At 38.0% G+C, this 12,461-nt stretch overlaps 1 protein-coding gene and 1 long non-coding RNA gene across 10 annotated transcripts in view; one reads left to right on the top strand and one right to left on the bottom strand.

Moving 5' to 3' along the window:
* LOC116153008 (uncharacterized) overlaps positions 1 to 9,720 on the top strand; it is a 136,486-nt gene extending 126,766 nt beyond the window's left edge. Inside the window, exon 4 of the long non-coding RNA XR_004136664.2 lies at positions 8,872 to 9,720. This is a non-coding gene — a long non-coding RNA (uncharacterized LOC116153008). The remainder of the gene's footprint in view (positions 1 to 8,871) is intronic.
* Positions 1 to 12,461, bottom strand: part of NAALADL2 (N-acetylated alpha-linked acidic dipeptidase like 2) — a 1,176,025-nt gene that overhangs the window by 24,972 nt on the left and 1,138,592 nt on the right. The gene's annotated exons all lie outside the window — the stretch shown is intronic.

The raw sequence follows: 12,461 nt of genomic DNA, 5'->3' as shown, positions 1-12,461 counted from the left end.
TGATTGTTAAGAGAAACAAAGGAGGACATTATATAACAATCTTTACTTTAAAGTATATTTTGTCTCATGTAAATATTGGTACCACAGCTGTCTTTTGATTGCCGTTTGCATGGAATACCTGTTTCCACCCCCTCATTTTCAGTCTACTTGTGCCCTTAGAGCTGAAGTGAGTCTCCTATAGGCAGCATATATACAGGTCTTGTTTTTGAATCTATTCAGCCATTCTACAGTTTGGAGCATTTAGCCCATTTAATTTATGGAAATTATTGATACGTATGTTCTTATAGACATCCTGTCAATTATTTTGAGGTTAGTTTCCTAGGTATTTTTTTATTCTCCTCTCGTGATTTGATAACCATCTTTCTGTGTTATGTTTAGATTCCTTTTTCTTTTTTGTATGTGTATCCATTATAGACTTTTGGCTACTATAAATTTTAATATAGCAATCTCTATATATATATGTGTGTGTGTATGTGTGATTCTTTTAACTTTCAAATGCATTTTAACAACTCTGCATTCATACTTTCCTTATGATGACTGTTTTTGATATCATATTTTGCATCTAATTGTTTTACATATCCTTTAACTGCTTATATTGTGAATATAGATGATTTTACTACTTTTGTCTTTTAACTTTCCTACTAGATTTGTGTGTGGATGATTTCCTACATTTACTATATGTTTGCCTATACTGAGGAACATTTTCGTTTTCCTTAGAGAAGTTCCATTAACATTTCTTGTAAAGCTTTTCCTTGTCTGTAAAGCTTTTGATTTCTCCATCAAATCTGAATGAGAACCTTGGTTGTAGGTGTTTCTTTCCCTTTCATCACTTTAAATATATTGTGTTACCCGCTTCTGGCCTGTGGGGTTTATACTGAAAAGTTAGCTGATAGCCCCTGATTGGAATTTCCTTGTATGCTATTTGTTGCTTTTCCTTTGCTCTTTTTAATACATTCTTCATCTTTCATATTTATGACTTTAATGACAATATGTCTTGGTATGTTCATTTTTGGATTAATCCTGTGTGAGACTCTCTGCACCTCTTGGACTTTGATTTTGCCCCTCCATCCCTGGTATGGAGAGTTTTCAGCTGTTATTTCTTCTTCTGGAATTCCTATAGCATGAATATTTATGTGGTTGATGTTCCAAAGGTCTCTTAAATTGTCCTCATTTCCTTTTAGTCTTTTTTTATTTTTCTGTTTAGCTTCAGTGCTTTTAACCACTCTGTCTTGTAGCTTGCTGATCCATTCCCCTGTGTCATTTACTGTTGATTCCTTCTAGTATTTTTTGTTTTTCATTTCAGTTACTGTGTTCTTCATTTCTGTTTGGTTGTCTTTGTATTTTCTGACTTCTCACTCTCTGCATCCGTTCTTCTCTGGAGTTCTTTGAAACTCTTCTCAGGTAGATTGCCTCGCTTCCTTTAGTTATTCTTCTGGGGTTTTATCTTTCCTTTGTCTAGAACATATCCTTCTCTTGCCTCATTTTGCATAAGTTGCTGTTGTATTTTTATGTATCTGGTAGGTTGGGTACATTTTCCAGCCTTTGGTAGGAGACATCCTCTGCATCCCAGCAGCACACTTCCTTCTCCTTACCTGGCCTGTATGCTTTACAGGGCTGCTTGGGTCACTGTGTTGGGCTGACTATGTGGGCAGTTTGGTAGGCTCTATTGGCCCCAGTCCGGTTGGCTGCCAGGCCCTGCCTTATGCAGACAGTGCTGGTTGGTGGGACCAGATTACAAAGTGGCTGACTGTAGAACCTCAGAGGGCCATGGGACCTATGCTGGCTCATTGTTTGCCAGAGTCGGAGGTCTGGCTGCAGGACTAGGGTTCCCAGAGCTGGCATCAGATTGCTGGTGAGAGAAGCAGTTCCTGAGACATTTGAATATGGTGTCTAGGGTTTCCCAAAATTTGTATTGAAATCCTAGTGGGCAATGCTGGGGCCCTGCTGGTCCTGGAACTGGTTCTGCTCTGCTCATGGGCAGGCTGGGTCCACAGCCTGCAGGACTGTGTGGTTCTCTTGAGTCTGGTGTCTGCCCTTCAGTGGGTGAAGCTGATCCAGAGGCTAGAGAAGGCTCCCTGGAGGGCAGGGGCCTAGGGGATTCTGGGACTAGTGTCTCCTCACTGGTGGGTAGTACTTACAGGCTGTTGGGTGGGGTCACGCCTTGGCACTAATGAGTTAGAGGGATGATTCCACAATAATGATGTTAGCACCAGTGTCCATATAGTAGAAGGAGTGCTCCAAAATGGCTCCTGCCAATGTCTGTGTTCCTGGGGTGAGCTGCAGTTGCCTCGTGACTTTCTAGGAGATGCTCCAAGGTCAGCAGGTTAGTCTGACCCAGGGCCCTCTCACATTACTGCTTCTGCCCTTGGTCTCTAATCATCTGAGATTTTTTTTTTGTGTGTGTGTGTGCCCTTTAAGAGTGAAGTTTCCACTTCTCCCAGCCCTCTGGGAATCCTTGCAAGTATGCTCCACTGGCCTTCAAAGCCAAATGCGCTGGAGACTCATGTTCCTGGTGTAGGACCCCCAGGCTTGGGAGCCTTGCATGGAGCTCAGGTCTTAGTCCTTTGCAGTACCTCTGCAATTTAATTATTCTCCATTTTGTGGATCACCTACCCAAGATTATGGGACTTGGCTATATTGTGAGTCTGCCCCTCCAACCTGTCTTTATTTGTAGAGGTTCTGATCTTTTATTTGTGATTTTTTGGTATGCTCATGAGACGAGGTGAGCTCAGGGCCTTTCTACTCCAGTAAGCAGTCCTTTGGAAAATTGTGTCAGTAAATGAAGGTGAGGATGTGGGTGCAGAAGAGTTAAAAGAGGAGGATTTCTGATTTAAGGTAAACCTTAGGAGTATGTTTTCAAAGCAGAAGGTGGAAATCACTGAGGCAACCAAGACTAAGTATGCAGAATACTTGTGAAACTTGATGGAGCAAGGTTAGGAGGTAAGGGAAGAAAGGATCAAAAACAGAGGTGGATTTCTGGTCAAGATAGCAACAAAGTAGTAGTAGGACCACGAGCTCACCTCTCCTTGTGACTAAACAATCAATGTCAACTGGAAACATAAAGAGGGACCTACAGGGAGATGGTAGGAAGGGCATGCTTACAATATAATCAGGCCCCATTACCTGCTGGGTGGGCAACCCACAAGCTGAAGAATAAGTCGCAGAGGCCCTCCCACAGGAGTGAGAGTCGGAAACCCCAGGACACCTGGTTTTGAAGGCCAGTCGGGTTTAACTCCAGGAGCCCCACGGGACTGGGGGAAACAGAGGCTTCAATCTCTTGAGAAGTATACATAGGATCTTGCATGTGCCAAGGGCTGAGGCAGTGATTTCGTAGGAAGCTGGGCCAGACCTGCCTGCTGGTTTTGGAAGTGTTCTGAGGAGGTAGGGGATGGCTGCTGCTCACCTAGAGGACATAAAAGCTGGTGGTGGACATTCCAGGAGTGTTCCATCTACATGAGCTTTCCTGGAGGCTAACATCTTGATTAAATAATTAGCACCAAGACCTAGCCCCATCCAACAGCCTCTAACCTTTAGGGCTGGGAAGCCTCAGGACCAACAGCATACAACATACTGGGTGGGAACACAGCCCTACCCATTGGCAGACTTCCTGAGCCACCAATGCCTCTAGACAGGCCCTACCCACCAGAGGTCCAGGAAACCTGCATAAGACTCTAATTCAGCCTCATCTACCAGGGGCAGAGACCAGAAATAAGAAAACAATCCCAAATCACATGGAAGGAAGCCACAAACTCAGGCCAGACTGTACACTGGGCCATGTGGTGGTTCTGTTTTGGGGCTTTTGAAAAACCTCCATATTGTTTTCCATAGTGGCTACACCAATTCCCACCAACAGTGTACAAAGGTTCCCTGTTCTCCACATCCTTGCAAACATTTCAACATTTGTTATTTGTGTTCTTTTTGATGAGGGCCATTCTGACAAGTGTGAGATGGGTCTCATGATTTTGATTTGCATTTTCCTAATAAATGTTATATTAGTTTCTGGTGTACATCATGGATGGCCTTGGTGGGCATTATGGTAAGTGAAGTAAGTCAGACAAAGACAAATACTATAAGATATCACTTAACATGTGGAATCTAAAAAAATACAACAAACTAGTGAATATAACAGAAATGAAAGAGACTGACAGGGAGGGGTAAGACAGAGGTGGAGAATTCAGAGGTACAAACTATCAGGTATAAAATAAGCTACAAGGATGTACTGTACAACAGGGGACTACAGCCAATATTTTATAAAAAAACTATAAATGGAGTATAACCTTTAAAATTATGAATCACTATATTGTATATTTGTAAGATACAATATTGTACATCAACTATACTCCAGTTTTGAAAAATATGGAACAGAATAGAGAGCCCAGAAATAAACCCACAAACTTTTGGTCAATTAATCTTTGACAAAGGAGGCAAGAACATACTGCAGCATGTGGTGTTGGGAAAACTGGACAGCTGCATGTAAGCCAATGAAGTTAGAACACTTCCTCCCACTATGTGCAAAATATGCAGAAGTAAACTCAAAATGTCTTAAAGACTTAAGCAAAAGGCAAGACACTATAAACCTCTTACAAGAAAACATTGCCCTACGAGAACATTGCTGAGATTTATGTCAGATAATCTACCCAAGCAATAGAAATAAAAGCAAAAACAAACACATGGGACCTAATTAAACTTAGAAGCTTTTGCATAGCAAAGGAAACCATAAGCAAAATAAAAAGACAACCTACAGGAATAGGAGAAAATGTTTACAAAAGATGAGGGCTTAATTCCCAGAATATATAAATGGCCAATAGGCACATGAAAAAATGCTCAGTATCACTACTTATCAGAGAAATGCAAATCAAAACTACAATGAGGTATCACCTCACACCAGTCAGAATGGCCATCATTCAGAAGTCCACAAATGATAAATGCTGGAGAGGCTGTGGAGAAAAGGGAACCCTCCTACACTGTTGGTGGGAATGCAGTTTTGTGCAGCTGTTATGGAAAACAGTATGGAGATTCCTCAAAAGACAAAAAACAGACTTAACATATGATCCGCCAGACCCACTCTTGGGCATATATCCAGAGGGAACCTTAATTGAAAGAGATACATGCACCCCCCCCCCTTAGTCATAAGAAAGAATAAAATAATGCCATTTGCAGCAACGTGGATGGACCTGGAGAATGTCATATAAGCCATTCTCTCTTATTAAGCATCACAGATGAGTAAATTTACATTCAACTAAAATATTTTGAGATTTTTCTGAGTTTTGTTTTGCTTAATATCTCATATGCTCCTGTGGTCCCTAATATTTAGTCTTCTTAGTTCTAAATTTTCATCCACCATCACATGCACCAGCAACAGCATCACCAAAATGGTCGATTGGAGAGAGAAATGATTAAAATTAGGTCTTACTACTCTCGGAAGTTGTATTAAACCACCTTGCTCTGAATCAGTTTGAGTCAATTGTATATTTCAACTATGAGAAAAGCTGCAGGGTCATTGGGAACATCTAGCATACCATTGTTAAGTAGGACTCTAAGGCACTTACGTAATTTTTCATTTAGCTACCTTTAACTAAAGAAAAAAAAAAACCAAGTTAGGTAAATATAATAAAATTAATGTGATATTTTTCACTTCATTTTTTTCTCAGAAAGTCTTAAAATCTATTGTATACTTTAATATCTCAATTTGGACTAACTACATTTCAAGTTATAAGTATGGTAGCCACTAGCAACCTGTGGCTAAATAGGTTCAGATCACATTGTTTTTCTTTCCCTATGAACAAAACCAATGATTTAAACTTACTTCTGCTTTACTGTGTTGTTAGGCTGTGTATTGATATGTGATAAGAGAGTAGGAAGAAGCCATACATTTAAGAAATGATTATTTAAAAAGACTCCTGATCATACTACCCAAGGTAATCTACAGATTCAATGCAATTTATATCAGTTACCAATGGCATTTTTTCACAGAACTAGAACATAGAAAAAAATTTTGAGTAAGAAGGCTGGAGCTGGAGGAATTATGCTTCCTGGCTTCAGACTACTATGGAATTATTCTCTTTTATGACTGAGTAATATTCCACTAAATGTATATATTTACCACATCTTCTTCCAGATCAATGGAACAGCATAAAAACTCAGAAATAAACCCACACACTTACCAGTCAATTAACCTATGACAAAGAGGCAAGAATATATGGTGGAGAAAAGACAGTCTCTTTGATAAGTACTGCTGGGAAAACTGGACAGTTACATATAAAAGAATGAAATTAGAACATTCTCTAATACCATATACAGAAAAAAAATTCAAAATGGATTAAAGACCTAAATGTAAAGACAACATACTATAAAACTCCTAGACAAAAAACATAGGCAGAACACTCTTTGACACAAATCACAGCAATATTTTTTTTGGATTCATCTTCTAGAGTAATAGAAACAAAAGCAAAAATACACAAATGGGACCTAATTAAGCTTAAAAGCTTTTGCAACAAAGGAAACCATCAGCAAAACGACAACCTACAAAATGGGAAAAGACAACATTTGCAAACAGTGAGACCAACAAGGGATTAATTTCCATAAATATATAAACAACCTAATCCAAAAAATGGGTAGAATACCTAAACAGACATTTCTCCAAAGAAAACACACAGATGGCCAACAGGCACATGAAAAGATGTTCAACATCACTGAAATGCAAATCAGAATTAATTACAATTAGATATCACCTCACATAGATCAGAATGGCCATCATTAAAAAAATCCACAAACAATATATACTGGAGAGGATGTGGAGAAAAGGGAACTCTCCTACATACATTGTTGTTAGGGATATAAATTGGTGCAGCTACTACGGAGAACAGTATGGAGATTCCTCAAAAGACTAAAAATAGACTTACCTTACAATCCAGCAATCCCACTCCTGGGCAAATATCCAGAGGGAACCTTAATTCAAAAAGATACATGCACCCCAATGTTCATAGCAGCACTTTACAATAGCTAAGACATGGAAGGAACCTACATGTCTATTGACAAATGACTGGATAAAGAAGATGGAGATTATATATATATACACATACATACGCATATACATATACACACACAATGGACTATTACTCAGCCGCAGAAAGAATGAAATAATGCCATTTGTAGCAGCATGCATGGACCTGGAGATTATTACACTAAATGAAGTAAGTCAAAGACAAGTATCTTATATTTGGAATCTAAAAGAGTGATAGAAAGGCATTTATTTACAAACTAGACTCACAGACGTAGAAAATTTATGGTTACCACAGGGGAAAAGGGGGGAGGGATACGTTAGGGATTTGGGATTAACAGACACACATTATCATATATAAAATAGATGAACAAGGACCTACTGAATAGCACAGGGAACCATATTCAGTATCTTGTAATAACCTATAATGGGAAAGAATCTGAAAGAGTGTGTGTGTATAACTGGTTCACTTTACACCTGAAACATTGTTAATCAAATATACTCATTTTCTTAAAAGCTTATGTTTTACTGAAGTATAAGTAAGTAATTAGCTGACATCTGAAATAACTTTACTTACATGAATGTTAAAGAATTTGAGGCTAGAAAAGATGTGGCCTATATACAGATGCTGTTTTTGACATACAAGACTGGTAAAAGCTAGCTTATCCTAACTTTCATTGTTTAGCATTTTAATAGCTAAAAGAAAAAAACCCCAACAAATAAACATCTTACAATCTTGTTGAAACAACCTGAAGATGTCCTCCCACAGCTGAGGCCTTGCATCACATAATTCAAGAAAGAGCAAGGATAAATGAGCACATTATCAAACCCTGAAATAATGGCATATGTTAGAAATGTTGACAGATCTTTAATTGTAGCAGCACAAAGTGTGCTGCTCTATGTACCATACATCACTGATAAACAGGAATTTAGGATGCAGTTTTCTGCCTTGACCTTCAAGCTCCAACTGTGTTTTGACCATCAAGAGTCTGTAAATAATATAATTTACAATCTCTGGAAAGAGACTATATGGACACAGTAAACCACATATGTTCCACAGAGGAGACAGATATATAGTTGGCCTCAACAGCCTCAAATTCAGTCAACCTTCCTGACCAAATTCACTGATGTTAAACACATCACTTTTCCATCAGTGTCAAATGGCTACTGCTTATCCTCAGGTCTCTTATTTATGATCCTATAATATGGGCTCATTTTAGGGAACTTTAGATACTGGCCTTGAAAGTCTGTAAATTTAAATCTCAAAGGTTTTTCAGCAAACTTCTTTCTGATTATTGTTGCTACAGGATGAGTATCTCTGGCCTACATGGAAAGTAAAAATTGTACCCTCCTATTCTAGAAAGGGAAAACTGAGACAGGGATGTTTGTTTATATAGAGTAATACCCCTACTTACTCTGAGGTCATGCTTCCAGAACACCGCATTCAAGCTAAAATAAACTAAAACAGCATCAGGGCAGGCAGATGACTTTCACAAAGCCCAACAGACTGTCTATGGAGGGTGGTGGAATAATTCTGAGTAACTGAGGCAGTAACCAGAAGATTGTGGCAGCTAGAGACAATAACATCGATTAGAAGTAACCAATAAAAACCAGACGCATAAAAAAGAGAAATACCAAAACACTGAACTATACATTCAATTTTCTAGTTTCCACCAGCAGATCATCTGTAGTACTTTAGTCATAGGGACACATGCTTGTAACGGCTTTGTAACATTACAAGAGAATGCATAACTTTGAGGACTTTCAATTGCAGTGGAATGCTAGATATTAAGTAGATTTTGAGAAACATAAACTGATATGTTTTAGAAAGCTTTTCTTGAGAAATGCCCTTCTATTCTCATCTCTTACAGATCAATGTCTCCACTAATTTGTGAGACCGTATGGAAGTACCTCCCTCATGATGCCTGCCTGGATCCTACCCAGCTTAAGAAAACAAAACCAAACCTCTCACTCCTCCCAAGCACTGTAATTCTATTTGTTTACTACTTTTAGCCTTATTTGACAGGGTTTTTTGGAAGGTTATTTTGTATCTGTTTTAGATTATAAGGACAGAGGAAACACTAAGAAGGGATTGCTATCCCTAGGGCTGGGCAATGGAAAGGGTGGAACTATTAAATCTTAGAAGCTTGAAGGTGTGCCTACTGAAACTGAGACCTTGGAACAGGGATTACTTCTTGGCTATTATTAATATTTCTGAGCTCAGAAATGGGACCCTGTGAAACTGCGACCCAGACCTCTTGAGGAAGGGATTCTAGACAGCTGGTGTCTCTCATGAGGTTGGTTCAGCTAATGTTGAAAAAAGTGTAGTTTGGTGCAGCTATTATGGAAAACAGTATGGAGATTCCTCAAAAGACTGAAAATAGACTTACCTTACAATCCAGCAATCCCACTCCTGGGCATTTATCCAGAGGGAACCTTAATTCAAAAAGATACATGCACCCCAACGTTCATTGCAACCCTATTTACAATAGCCAAGACATGGAAACAACCTAAGTGTCCATCAACAGGTGACTGGATAAAGAGGTTGTAGTATATTTATACAATGGAGTACTACTCAGCCACAAAAAAGAATAAGATAATGCCATTTGCAGCAACATGGATAGATCTAGAGATCATCATTCTAAGTGAAGTAAGCCAGAAAGAGAAAGAAAAATACCCTGTGATATCACTTATATGTGGAATCTAAAAAAAAAGAAAGACAAGACAAGATTTTACTATATATAAAATAGATGAACAACAAGTTTCTACAGTATAGCACAGGGAACTATATTCAATATCTTGTAGTAACCTCTAATGAAAAAGAGTATGAAAAGCAGTACATGTATGACTGAACTATTATGCTGTATACTAGAAATAGACACAACATTGTAAACTGGACCATACTTCAATAAAAACATTTTTAAAATTAAAAACGAATTAACTCCTGCTACCAAGTGAACTATCACTACCTCGGTGAAGAAGGATTGCTAAAGGGGCAATAAAGGAAAAAGCAAGCAAAAACAGTGACAAAATGCAAACAGGAAGCAGCCTCTCTTCCTCCTTCAGTGCCTCCCATGATGGAATCTTATGGGAAGTGAGCTGCTTATGGCCAAGCAGAAATGTGGTTGGTAGTGTCCCACCCTCAGGTTCATAGCATAGTAAACAGAATGGGATTGAAAGACTAAACGTTCAATAATGGCACATCTGTGAAAATGAGGTTACTGTCTAATCCACACTCACCTCCCTTACATTGTTTGGTATAGTAGGCTGAAGAGTGACCCCAAAGGGATGTCCCCACTCCAATCCCTGGGACCTGTAAATGTTAACTGTCTTTGCAGACGTGGTTAAGAATCTTGACAGAAAGGTCATCCTGTTTTATCTGGATGGGCCCTAAGTTCATTCACGAGAATCCTTATAAAAAAAGAGGTGGAGGGAGAGTACTTAAATGAGAGAAGAAGGAAAGTGAGGTAGAGATTGCCATGATACAGCCACAAACAAGGGGATGCAGGCATCTACTGGAAAAGGCACACAGAAGGGACTCTCCCCTAGAGCCTCCGAGGAGAGAGTGGTCCTGCTGACACTTTGCTCTCAGACCTTTGAGAGAACAGACTTCTGTTTTAAGCCAAGTTTTTGGTAATTTGTTATGACAGCCACAGGAAACTAGTAAACTTAGCTTATGCCTTATATGGTTGGCCCTCCATATCTGTGGGTTCTGCATCCATGAACTCAACCAACCATGGATTATACTATTATATGCGAATATACATGCATTTTACATAAGAGACTTGAGCATTCATGAATTTTGCTATCCATGGGGTCCTGGAACCAATCCCCTGTGGATATGGAGGGATGACTATATATGAAACACTTAGTAAAATTTATAAATGATACTTCCTCTAATTAAATCAAAAGTTTTATGATTACCATTTAATTCATTTATTTCATAAATTTTACTAATTTTTACCAATAAGCTGAGGTAATTGAAATTTGACTAAACCTACTCTAAATTGTTAATCCCTTAAAAGGTTGAAGAACTCTGACTTTATAGATTATCAAACCTTTCTACAAAGCAAACATTTTCTGAAATAAAATGAATAGTATTTATCAACCTCCACAAATTAATAATTAAAAATAGAGTAAAACATTTTTCTAGATTAATTTTCAATGTCCAGTTATTCTCTATTTAGAAAGGAAAAATTGGCAGTATAAATCAGCTTTGAGAAAGTGTCTACTAATTTTTTCAGAACTATCTAGTTAATTTCATAGTTAATAGTTGAGAAAAGGAGAAAATTGGGAACAAATGTAATTTGCATATATTCTATATAAAATATACATATTTGCATATATTAATTTTTGATGCATGTTATTTTCTTTCCTCCTAAACTTTTGTATCTGACAAGGCTAAATTTTATTGACTTTGAATTGACATTATATAAAATTAGTTGAGCTAGCGTATCTTCCAAACTCCCTGGTGGAGCATATGTAAGCTTTGATTAGAAAATAAGACCTACTATGATTAGCAATAAGAAAATTGGAGACACTTTAATTGGCACATTTGAAGGCTGTTCCTTCCAAAAATATTTGGCCACGCTTCCTCCCATTTCACATTATTGTATAAAGAGCAGATTACTATTTGCACATAATTATTTCTGGATAGGAAAGAGAAGACAAGGTGAATTTTTAGTCTACGTTAGGATTAGCCAAATATAACCAGGCTGATACAAACAGAATTTCTTCTCAGCACTGTTTAGCCATTTAAAGAGCTTTGCCAAAAGTATTCTTACCTTGTATGTCATATTATTTTAGCTGAAATCAGCACAACTCCTATTAGAAAACAGCCAAACTCATTTGCTCCACATCATAACTGTTAAAAATCCATTGCTCATGAGAGAAACCTGTAATTCTTGATTTCTCCCCTTTTCTTCACACTCCTATCTAATCTATCAACAAGTTTTATAGATTCTACCTCCAAATGTTACAAATTTTTTTTCTTCTCTCCATTCATACTTCTATCAATATATCTCTATCATATGTTCCTGGATTGGAAGAATTAACTATGTTAAAATGGCCATACTACCCAAAGCAATCTACAGATTTAATGCAATCTCTATCAAATTATCCAGGACATTTTTCACATAATTAGAACAAATAATCCTCAAATGTATATGGAATCACAAAAGACTCATAATTGCCCAAGCATTACTGAAGAAAAAGAAGGAAGCTAAACAAATAACCCTTCCAGACTTCAGACAATACTACAGAGCTACAGTAAATCAAAACAGCATGGTATTGATACAAAAACAGACATCTGGATCAATGGAACAGAACAGAGAGCCCAGAAATAAACCCACAAACTTTTGGTCAATTAATCTTTGAGAAAGGAGGCAAGAACATACAGTAAAGACAGTCTCTTCAGCAAATGGTGTTGGGAAAACTGGACAGCTGCATGTAAATCATTGAA

The sequence above is a fragment of the Camelus dromedarius genome, chromosome 2, assembly GCF_036321535.1.
Source record: "Camelus dromedarius isolate mCamDro1 chromosome 2, mCamDro1.pat, whole genome shotgun sequence".
In the NCBI taxonomy this organism is placed as follows: Eukaryota; Metazoa; Chordata; class Mammalia; order Artiodactyla; family Camelidae; genus Camelus; species Camelus dromedarius.
The sequence above is the reverse complement of the archived record's forward strand: the minus strand, read 5'-3'. Positions and strand labels throughout refer to the sequence as shown.